General features: G+C 36.4%; 1 long non-coding RNA gene across 1 annotated transcript in view; it reads right to left on the bottom strand.

Annotated features, from left to right (window-relative positions):
- The window catches only part of LOC120762116 (uncharacterized), a 55,025-nt gene extending 46,585 nt beyond the window's left edge, over nucleotides 1–8,440 (bottom strand). Inside the window, exon 1 of the long non-coding RNA XR_005703821.2 lies at nucleotides 8,222–8,440. This is a non-coding gene — a long non-coding RNA (uncharacterized LOC120762116). The remainder of the gene's footprint in view (nucleotides 1–8,221) is intronic.
- Nucleotides 8,441–12,361: the final 3,921 nt, after the last annotated feature.

Below are 12,361 nucleotides of genomic sequence, written 5' to 3'. Positions count from 1 at the left end.
TGCAAAGTTAAGAAGCCAGCACAGGATTTCATTATGTCCTAGCTGCTCATTTCAGATCTCCTCATTCAAATCGCTACAACTGACAGGAGAAAGAAAAAGTTAAGATAGTCCAACAAGAAAACATGAGCCAAATATCTGCAGATTCAACTCTTCAAACGAATGGAAAAATTCCGGAAAAACGTATTTCCTATTTTACAGAAAAAACAAACCAAAAAAAAAAAAAAAAAAAAAAAAAAAAAAAAAAAAAAAAAAAAAGAACAAGACCAACTAAGTTCATCTCATGGCTAAGATTCAGTTCTATGGAACATAAAACAAGATAGAGTTTTGTGGTCAAGGTATAATCCTCTGAAGATATTGTTTAGTAATCATACATCTTTAACTGCATTAGTGTTAGCCTGTGCATCTATGGATGCCTGTTGCTACTTAATTTTAAAAGGTTTATAATCTTGTAATGAAATTGTATTTTTGACCAGCCACAAAGCAGAATCTGATTTGAGCATTATAATGTAATTAATCATGGATTTTAGTGTCTCATTTGAAATAATTTATTCAGATTTGAAAAAATACACTGCATGGCTCTGATTGCATTACATAAAAAGCAAATAAACTACCTAATTGAAAATTAACCACGTGGATTATTTGTCATAAAATGGAATTACTTGGAGTTCAGAGATTGGTCCCAAACTGGTTGCACTTTGACTCCTGTTCAGTCACTTGCAGCTGCACAACAAGACACAAACTCTGTTGCCTGATTTTTATTCACTTTAACAGGGCTGGAATGGTGACTGGAAGATTTAGGTGCATGGCACTCAGAACAGACATCACATTTGGTGGGCAAATACCAATATTTAGTGAGCAAATACCAATATTACAGTGCAACCTGTACTTATAGGAGCCTTGAGAGACTAAAGGAACAGAAAAAAAAAAAAAAAGAAAAGAAAAATAGAGGAATTGTACGGCATTTGGAGATGCGCAGTACAGAATATAATCGTTCTGATTTCCACCCACAGGTTTTGCATTTTGAGATATCACCCCAAACCTGAAGGATATCTGGAGCAGCAATGCTTTGGTGAATTGTTTCTGAAAGCACTCTCCGTGTTATCCACCAATGTCTGTAAGAGCACCTGGTGACTAGGAGAGGAAATAATTCTCCAATTATTCAAGAGTGCTCACAGGAAAACGGGAAACCTGTGTGCGTTACCTGGCTGCTTTGGTAGCTGCAGTGTGAGCAGAGATTCCTGGTGTTCACCTGAGGCCACATCTGAGCAAAGGTGAACAAGTACACCTTGTGGGTGCGGAGAGCACACAACAGAGCTGAGTGAGAGTGGTGGAAAAGCAAGACACCAGGCTATGGATAAAGGAAAAATGTAGCTCAGAGTAAGGAGGAATCTGGGACCATGCTGAGACACTTCATTACCTCTGCTGGTGGAGCTTCTGACTAAAAAAAAAAAAAAAAAAACCAAACTAGAGACAGCTCTTCTACTTCCCTTCCTGTCTTTGTTTACACTGAAAAACAAGTGATAAACTGGGAAATCAAGGCACAGAAAACTCCCAAAACCTTGTGCCTACAGGCTCAGACCTAGAAATGAATACAGGGTTTGATCTAAGACAGATTGGAAGAGATTTACAGATTTGGAGACCTGAAGCAAGAATGTGGATTTGTGGTTTAAGCAGAAACAGGTTAAGATAGACAGTGGAAGTTTTAGAAGTTTTAAAGTTTAGCAATAGTGCTTGTTATAGAGTTAGTGAGAAGATTTAAGGTGTAGTAATGAGGGTTTGTGTGGCATTATATGATTGGTTAAGAAGATCCTCACCATGGCAAAAACATATAAGACAATTAATGATTGGTGTAAAAGACGCTAACTAACTTTGTGGCAGCAGCCTATTGGCTAATAAATTTTTATAAAGACCTTGTAACTAGAGATACACCACGCCCCAGCAGGTGTTTAAGACTCAACCCTTGTTCTAATAAGGTAAAAGGACCCAGAAACTTCTTCATTCTCCTGGAAATAATTGTCTCAGTCCAAGACAAAAACACTGAGAGGTCTCTTTAGCTGTTCCTCAGAAAGGTAGCTCTATTGGCCCTCTTCTTCTGTCTCATTCTTTAATGGATAGGTCTCCTTTTTCACTTCCTTGCTTTCTAATCTTTCCATCAGTACAACCTTCCCTGACACATATTTTGACCTTCAGAATTCGTAGGTAAAATAACATTTTTTAATTCAAAATAATTCACCGTAAAGCCTTGCTCTATTTATGAGGAAGGAGCTAGGCTACCCACATCAATATTTTATAATGTGTTCTGCCAAATTAGTCAGAGACAAATTAGTCATGACACTCTACAGAAAAAGCCTATTTGGTTTCTAGGAAACCATTTATCAGGAGTGGTATTGTGATGAACAATACATCAAAATGTGGTGCCAGAGGACCAACTGCAGCAGAAGTTCTATCCTTTCATTTTTTGATGTAATCCCACACTGAATAAAGACAATTTGACCCTTAAGAGAACAGCATTATTCATGCAAACTTGTGCACTGAAATCATCTTCCCAGATTATTACCCCAAAGTAGGACTAGGCAGATTTTATGTATTACTAGTTTGCTTTCGAGTCCCATCAACTTTTCCACCGTTGTGTTAAGCAGCAGAAAACCACAGAACTTATTTGGTGTATTAGATTCTAGTAGGGATCTCCCCCATGCTACCTGTTCCTGGCCCACTGCCTCTGCTCCCTGCTTGAATCCATCTTCTACCTATGACCTTAAAAATTTGCGTCCCCTCCAAGTATACAGAACAACTCACTGCCTTAGAATACACCTGTAGTGTCTGCAGCTTGCTGAATGAAGAAAAATGGTTAAAATGTACACACCGCAGCTGTCTTGAATGTCTGAACAACAAAGATAATTCTGTGACTGGCACCATTTTTTTTTAGCAACTCTCCTCCAGGTTTGTGTGTCTTTGTGTGCTCGTTTTCAAGCGTTATTAAAGATTTGATTGCATGCCATTTGAAACCTCTGGGAGAGCTATTGTCCAGCATCTGACACTTCATCCCTCATCTAAGGAAAGGCTCCTAAAGCCATTCAATGCAATTGTGCTGCTGAGCTGATATGGACAATTACATATTTCCTTGTAGACCAAATTCTCTTCCTGGAGCTCCATGAAATGCAAGGCAGAACTAACAGCGAGGTGCTTAAGAAAAGCATCCATGAAATGTGCAAGTCTGAACAATTCATTCCTTTCAAAAATATATATATTCAGTGAAAGGCCTGAAAGGAAGGACTTATGAAGGTAAATTAAATGCATTACCTTCCACTATTTTGTTTCTATTCCATGTGGCATAAAATATCAGTAGATATAGAATATATCTACTAAAGTTGAAAGTCAAACTCAGCTCCAATGATGTTTTTATGCTCATGAGCTCCAAAAAAATTTTTCCATCTCTTCTGATCCTGCCTGATATTGAATGATCTGAGTGAACAGAACAGAACAAGTGGCTCTCAGAAGTACTTGCAGCTTTGTATGCTTAGTTATTTTCTATATGACCTTTGACTTTGGTAACAGAGATTCAAATTCTGGTAGGAGATGAGAAGAAATGAGCAAATGATTAAAAGCACCAGAACAATCCCAATTTGCATTTGGAAAGGCCAAGTGATGGCTACTGAGGTCTATAGGTCCTATGTGAAATTTAAGGCATCAGAGAGAGGAGCAGCAGAAAGAGGTTTAGAACATCCTCAAAATGTAATGTCTGTATTTAATTACATTTTATCCAATATGTATTACAAAAATTAGAGGGAATTCCATTTAAAGAAAACTGGAGGAGCTGTAGTAGCTCTATGGCTCAGATCACTGTGATTAGGATTCACAAAAATCTGCAGAAAGTAAGAATATTTACAGTCTGCCTGAAGGCAGGCTCTGTGACAGCACTTAACATTGTCTTTTTACAAATCATCACAGAAAAATCCCCAGTAAAGTTATTTTCCAGTTTCTGAGGGAGGAAAGGGGCACAGAGGAGCCCTCCCTCCCATAAATAACTAATAAGAGCTAGAACTATTTGCTAGGAAACCAGCAATTTTCCACTTAAACTTCTGTACTTCTTTTCAACACAGAGGCTTCACAAAATGACTTTTTATCAACACAGAGACAGTGTTTGAGACTGCACACTGGTAGCATTCCTAAAGAATAATATTTATCATAAATATAATATACCCAACTCAGATTTCAGCATACCCTGGCCGAAGGAGGCTGCATTAGCTCTCCCAAAAGAGTCACGAGCACTGCAACCACCTGCAGAAGCTGGAGTCACTGCTTTGAATGAGCAAAGCTTGACAAGTTCTTCCCCACATGAAATTTTACTGTGAACACAATGTGGGACTGAGCATAAGAATCACTATAAAAAGCCTTGGCTTTTGAAAAGAGTAATTTGTTTAAAATTATTTCTAGAACAATAGTCCCCAGTCAGTTTTTTGCAGCTGACATTTGAGGCAGCATTTCCTCTGTTAAGACTGTGCTGTGAAGAGATTGGAATTGCTTTTCTTCATAATTATTACAAAGTTATTTGCAGATTCATAGATTATTAAATTCCACGTCTCCTTCAGGAATCAAAACACTAAATGCATTCCAGAACTCCTTCAGAAATTTCCATTGAAAGGAAAGAAATCAAAGCACCACATTCACTTCTATTGACTTCCGTTCAGAAAGCATGATCTGAGAAACTTCTCAGGCTTTGGAGACCAGAAGACAGAAATCAGGTAATGCTCTTCCATCAAACTAGTCTGAGACTCTTCAAGACACTGAGGTAATTCATAATTTCTAAAGACATTCTCTGCACTCATTCCTTCTAAGAAAAAGGAAAAACTGTGCTAACACGGTTTTAGAGCAAATTCCATAAAGTAGCATCCTAGAGGAATTAATTGCCACAAGAATTTACTGCTCCCCAATAAAATGTGTTACAAGGGGAGGGAAAAAAACAAACAAACAAACAAACAAACAAACAAAAAAAAACCACCAAAACTTTATTCAAGCTTTCCCTACAGACCTCATCTTTGAGATAGCTGCATTCATCAACAAGATATCACATCCCCCTTCCCTTTAGAAACCTGTGCATCTGTGCCACTGCCACACACCCCAGGAAGAGGGAGCTCAGCTGGAGAAAAAAAAAAAGGCAGAAAGGAAAAATAACTTAAGCTCCAGAGATTTTAATGTCCTTCTAAGAGGCAGGAAAATTCAACTAGACCTAAAGCTCATGCTGCAACCTAATTGATGGTCTTATTGCCACAAAAATCCTTACCTACTATTTGTGTTTTGAGTAGATAATTTTCTGCAAGGATATAAACCAATCAAATCCATTTTTCCTTCAGGCTGATTGTAATGGAAGGTCAGGGGACCTCGTTCTAATGCATTTAGATAAAATACTGTCACATCCAAAGCTGCCATAAATCCCCATGGTTCCACACACCTTCAGCCAGCTACAAAGAACACTGTCTGAGCAGCTGGTCTGTTCTCCTTATATGGGCAAACATCTTACAATTTAATATATTCACAATAAATCTCAACATGTGAAATCAAAAATTGAGGGAAAAGGAGTTTGCCACCAATGGCTTCATGATTTGGATAAGCAGTATTTTGAAATACTGTCAGAATCATTCTTACAAGATGAGCCCTTGGCAAGCCTTCAACGTTTGTCAAACGTTGATTTCATTATTTTTGGTTCATATGAGTTATTAATATTTTAATATGCTAAAATGTGGCCATTTCAAAATAAGCTCAGTAAGTAGTTTACAATTCAAATAGATTCAGTTAATTTCATTTTAAAATGGAAATGAAGCTTTTAGTTCCCCACGAGTCATAAGCATACTTTTACTTACAAAGTTAGAGGAATTAGAACATTAAATGTTCCTGAGAACAATTAATTTACAATTTTAGCCCGGGGGCATTTGTAGCCATCATTTGCAAGACAATAAACTGAGCGGAAACAAAAAACATTTGCATTCAATTCCAAATTATCAATTTCCTACCATTAAGATTTTGCATTGACATAATACTTGCCTTCTGGCTCTTTTCTGAGTCAATTATATAATCTGCATTTGACAGGAATAAGATTTGACTTGGATATTGAAATTTCATCAACGTAAAGATGAAATTGTATCTTAGTGAAAGCAAAAGCAACTAAGGTTGTTAAGAACACTGAAGTTTTGCAGTGACTTTTCTCTTGTGCTTCTTTCCCTTCCCAGTACATTTGTGGCCTTCCCAATGTTTGATTATCTAATAAACCACTGTAGTTAAGGGTTTTTCTACTCTCTCATCTCCCTTTATCACACAGCTAAAGGAATACATTCCTTACAAATTATTTCATGATGTTTTTCCTAACCAGTTCCACCTCAGATGCCTTAGCTCACATCCAGTTACAAGTCAGTGAGTAATTATTCTTCCACTTCTCTGTAGAAGAGAAAAATACTTTCTTCAGTACTTGTTCTAGTGTCTTACCAAAAGAAATAAAAAAAAAAAAAAAGAAACCCACTGATTTTTCTGATTAATTATAAGAATGGTAAGTGACTTCATAGATGAAAAGCTGACTTATCATGGAAGAATAGACAACCACAAAACCAGATCACAGACTGCAAAAATATGCCAACATCCAATCAATAGAAAAGGACTTTGCAGAGAATAATAGGAGCTATTTTCTTCGGTACTTGCTTTTTCTTTGATATCATGAAAATTCTCTAAACACATAATATACCAATTTCAGACACAAAGGCACTTTCAAGTCACCAGCACCAATAAAAGACTAAATCAGAAAAGACTCCCCTGACAGAGAACCTGCCTCAATGGGAGGCCAGAGAGGCCTCCAGCAGCTAAATAATATTAATGGTTTGAAAACTCTAACACAGACTCTCAAGGAGAAGAGAATGTATTCTTGGACTACCTAGCAATGATTCTGTGAGATTAAAAATCAAGAAGCATTAGGAGCACCTTGTAATGGAGATCATTCTTTATACGGGCAGCAATTACAATTAATATGATTGAAAAAAAATATTAGGAAAAATAACTGTTTTGGTGTGCTATCTGCGTCTTAGATTTTGAGGAATTGTTTCCCATCAGAATATTTTTGTCCATTATATTCTTCAGTAATTCAGTCTGCTTCATTGCATTCGCCAACTCTGCACTGAGATACAAAATCCTTCCCCTCGAAGATCCTCATTTGTTTCCCCAAAATAAGCCTACAGACCCCGTCTCAATTTAAAATGTTTATCAGTTGCATGGCAAATAAATAAATTAAAACCTAAGAGACTTCCTTTTCTATTTTCTCCTAATTAAAATAACGTACAAGACAGACTTTGTAAGTTGTAAGACTAAGTAGTTCCACAAAAGATGGCAATAATGCTCAAATTTTTTTTTGTATATTTCTTTTTCTTTTACTTGGTTTTGGAAGTGTTTACATTGCTGGAAGCAAAGACCAAGGTGCGTGCAAAGAATGGAAAAAAGAGGTATAATCACAACCTGGCGACAGAGGAAGCAACAAAAGCAAGAATTGGTCACTTACTTACAAAAATGACATTTCAGCACCTGACAAATAAAATTCCATCACTTAAGAAACACCTTTAGGGTAATGAACACATGAGGGCTGAGTATTGTCAAAGCGTGGTGGGCTTGCCCTATCTCAAAATCTGTGCTTTTAGGTGTTTTGTCCTTTTTTTGCCTAAAGTGGATTTGGATCACAACTGGAGAGTCTGAATCAAAAGCAAGACACTAAGGAGAAGTTTAAATATTGCTCAATTTCATAATTAAGGTCACTTTTTAATGCAGATAAGCCATGCACAGGACTCAGCCCTTTTCACAGCTAATTCATCACAGAGCAGACACTTTAAAGTGAGAAAAAAACCACAAAAAACACATAAATTCTAGTAAAATCAACTTTTTGGAATTTTTTGTCATGCATTTAACATTCCACAAGGCATGTATCCATGAGAAGTTACTTTTTCTATCCTTTTAGCATATTTCCTCTTGAACACACATTAAACCTAAGAGAAGAAATAGCTCCTGTGCACTGTGCTAAAGAGAGTTTAGAAAACATCAGCAATGTGAGACAACTTTAAAATGCAAGGCTAGAAATTTACTTTAGAAACGTTGTCTTGTATTACCTAACTTATCAATCATCATAAGATTCCTTAAACAGGCAGTGTCAAAACACATCAAATAATATCTTCTAAGTCATTTATATTTTACTCACCAGGAGGGAGCACTCTGAAGACTGAGGACTGTGAGGATACACACAAATTATTATCTTTAACTGGCAATAAAATAGGCCTGAGGAGGCTTATCTCTTCTGCATATCCTATTTTCAGGAGGCAGGTTTAATATTTGAAATACTGGCTCATTCTAAGAGAACAACATCCAGTAGGAACAACAACAACAAAACCCCTCTACACAGGTATAGGGGGGAAAAAAAATAAAAAGAGCAATGTAAATAAACTGCTGCACCTGCACTTTTCAAATTTAACAAGGATTGGTCTCTTTTAAGGAACTTAATTGGAAGCTTCTCCCACACAAAGTCAGGTGAATTACTTTGCTCCCAAACCTAATCAATAGTTGCTGGTACCTGATCTTGTAGTTGTCTGTCAGATATTCCTTTAAGACTCTTTTAGCAGACATGCAGAAATTAAATCTGAAAGTTCGCAGTAAGCTTACTGTCAAATATAAAACCTTTGTAGTTCTATATTAATTTTGTAAAATGATATTTGAGGACAATGCATTTCATTATGTTATGTTTGAATGCAATATTCAAAACTGAACACTTGAATGCAGCGTTCAAATAAAAATATTCAAACCCAGGAAATTGAAAAAATGTTAATGATTCAGTTCTTTCAGACTGATTTATCCCATTTCACAGAAATTTCACAATCTAATTTTATGCGTAAGCAAACACGTGTCAAAAATGTCCATGGGTAACTTTCAAAATTTTAAAACATGAGGCAAATGTAAGGACTTTGAAGCTGAGGACTCCCAAATCCTTTAGACAGCAAAGCATAAAAAATAAAGCCCGTAAGAAAACAATAATGAAAATGATCCCTTTAGATTAGAACCTTCTAGATCTGTTCTCTACACTTATGTTCTCAGTTACAATCCAAATGCTCTCCTTCCTCTTCCTCCCATCTGCCTTTTAGTCTGTAGCAATGTCATCACCTTCCGAAATTCATTTCCTTCAGGCATTGTCAACACGGATAAAAATTATGTATTTCTTTTACCAGCATAGGGAAAATAACCCCAAGCACTGTACCAATTAGTTATCTTGCAAGATTTAAAATAACAATACTGAAAAAAAGATTAAATTAAAACTGGCATTCTTATATCACAATAGGAAAGGAAGACTGCCACTCAGGAAGCTTACATTTCCATCAGATCTAGCCACTGAAAACTGCAACTTTGATTTCAGACTTTAAATTTAATTGAATTTGCTGCTGCCACTGCATGAAGCATATCCCCATTATTTCTTATTTAATTTACTCTGATAATGATTTGAGTCCCTAAGTCCTACACCAGTCCCTGCAAAACTTGTCTTGGCCAACAAAAGATATCTTTATTTATTATATCACTTTGCTCATCACTCTCTCCTAACAAGAATTGTACAATGTTACTGATTTAGCAGTTAACTGACTGCCCCTTGCCAATAGGAAGAGAAATTTTCCAGTGAAAACTACCTGAATTTAATTGAATCTTGGGCAATTTCCATTCTCCTTGACTGTATTATCCAGTTTCATCTAGGCTTCTACATATTCTCAATCTAAATTTTCTTAACACTTAAATATGCAAACCAGGGATTAGAAGGTCTGCATTTTTTTTTTCTTTAATGAAGCAAAAATGTCCTTGCTAAAATTAATGTTTATTCTGTATGAAGTAAAAGGATATTCCTAAAACTTTAATTGCAGGCATAAAATGATACTCAGGTGTTTACATAAAATTATTACATAAATAAATCATTACTGTGAAGTTGATGTGCCCATAGCGACAAGTCCTCAGTCTTAACTAAAACCTGAGGATATCCAAGAGCCAGATTTTCATCCAGTACTGTTGAGGCTTTAGTACTTTGAAATTTGAAGTAAGAAGGAGGTAAGGATCTCCTCTTTTGTCACATTGTTTTTCTATGCAAGAATTTAAGATTCTATATAAGGTGAGCTTCAATTAATATGAGGGGAATTAAATTATTACATGAATTGCAACCATTGAACTGTTTGATTCTTACAGATATGGCTTTTAAACAAAATATCACTCTGTGGACTGGTAGAAAGAATTCTATTTTAACATATTCTGCTTATTACCTGATTTCCCTAAATTGTGCAGAAGCATAGTGACAGAATTAAATACCTCCAGCAGGCCTGGTGCTAGAGTGATAGGGGACAGCCTCATGTCCTTTGATTTGTATCAGCAGAACAATTTTATGAAGTACTTAACTACAGTGTTTACATGGACATTTTCATCTACTCTGGAACTCCAAAAAGCACATTAAATAAAATGGTTTTGAGCTGCCTTATCACCTGATTGTTCAATGCAGCTCCGCACAGAAAAGGAGAATTTGATCCGTAACAAAGATGCTCTTAATTTAATCTATCGTCAGCTTTCGGAACTGCAATGTAAATGCACGCACTTATTTTCATTGCCTAAATTAATCCTGAAAATCTCCACTTCAGGCTTCAATACCTATAAATAGATTTGCTGTGATAAACAGTGAACACTCTGCGTGTGCAACTGTCTGTGTGGTTTTATAATGAGGGCACCCAGGTGAGCAAACACAGCACTTCAAAAAGCCCTACAAATTAATGTGAATATGCCATCAGTGTTCATGCATTTAACCCAGCAATGCTCCACGCTGCCCACATGCACCTCAGTAGGAACAAACATGTGCTACATGAGAGTAAATGTGAAGAATATCCACAGTTCAAGGAAAGAATAATTGTTTTCTGTTAGAGAACATGGTTTCACCCCTTGAAAGTGGTGGTTTCACCACTTAAGTGAAAGAAAAAGGAGCAAGCAGCTTAGCAAGACAGCTCCATTCATCTTCACCGACCCTTTAAGGCCCTGGGGATGGGAAACTGAAGCAAATGATATTCTGTCCTCTGCCAGTGGGCTGCTGCAGAGCAGCAAGATCACACAGCATCTTCTCAGCGCTGCCACGGCTGCAGCCCACGGCATCCTCAGAGCTCCAGTTAAAAACAATGTTTGTTTAGTATTTAGCCAGAGAGCTCCCCACAGTAGAAACTAATGCAGAGATAGGGAAGAAAACCTTGGAAAAAAATGATGTTGTCAAAGAGAGATCATGAAGCAAACATGAGCAGGAAAAGGCATTTTTACCTTTTTGTCACTGGGGTAACCTGCAACCACGGAGATCTTCTTTTCTTCTAGAGTAAAATATCATCCCCCTCCTGTTGAAATAAGTCAGCCAAGACTCTATTATCTTCATGGAAAAGCCAATCCTTTATTTTCACGACTCATTTTATACAGTTTTTACAGATCTTGTGCGCAACTTTCATTGGTTAACAGTTTCCTTGTCAATTACTCCATTGGTGATTAAAAGGCATTTTACTTGTCCATCAAATCTTTCTATCACATTGCCTGAGGTCATGGACTTGATGTGATGTGTTTTGGTACAATATAAATAGACTTAACAGGTTATGAAACAAAATGGTGAAGTATATAAAGACACATTTAAATGTACCCCAAATAAATAAATAAATAAATAAACAAACAAACAAACCAAAAAAAAACACCCTAAGAGTACCCCAAATCCCAAAACCCCTCAGCATTAAAAGATCATGAGTTTAGAAAACTCCTGTTTTAACATAAACTAATTTATTAGGTCTGGATTGTACTGGTGTGCACAAATCAAATCCTTCATGCTTGCTTAAAGACTGAGAGCTGATCTAGTCACAAAGAATAATTCTGAAAGACCTTTTTTTTTAGTGTGTACAAATAATACCTTGAAAAAAATTCATCAAAATTCATCCTATGGTTTTTTAATCAACTTAAATAAGCCATTCTTGACTTACTCCCTAGCTGAGACTCTGTGATCCATCTTTTTTGCCTGGAGGATTTTTTGCAGTGAAGTCACAAGCTCTTGAATATAAAGTATTATAATGAAAATTCTGTGAGCACCTGAAATATAACAGCAGGAATAGTGCTCTTGAGTATCAAGAAAAAGTTCATTTAGCTACTTTAAAAACAGAGTAATGGCCAAACAGCATAGGACGACATCAAACCTAAAACACAGCCTCGTTTTAACAGAAGAGAATAAATTCATCATCCTGGCAGTCAGCAATTTTATAAAAGCTCCTGTTCTCATTATGCCTGTTAGTGTTTTAACTACAGATGAAAAATA

This window comes from Hirundo rustica, chromosome 21 (assembly GCF_015227805.2).
Source record: "Hirundo rustica isolate bHirRus1 chromosome 21, bHirRus1.pri.v3, whole genome shotgun sequence".
NCBI lineage: Eukaryota > Metazoa > Chordata > Aves > Passeriformes > Hirundinidae > Hirundo > Hirundo rustica.
Note: the sequence above shows the minus strand (reverse complement) of the source record. Positions and strands in the feature narration are given on the sequence as shown.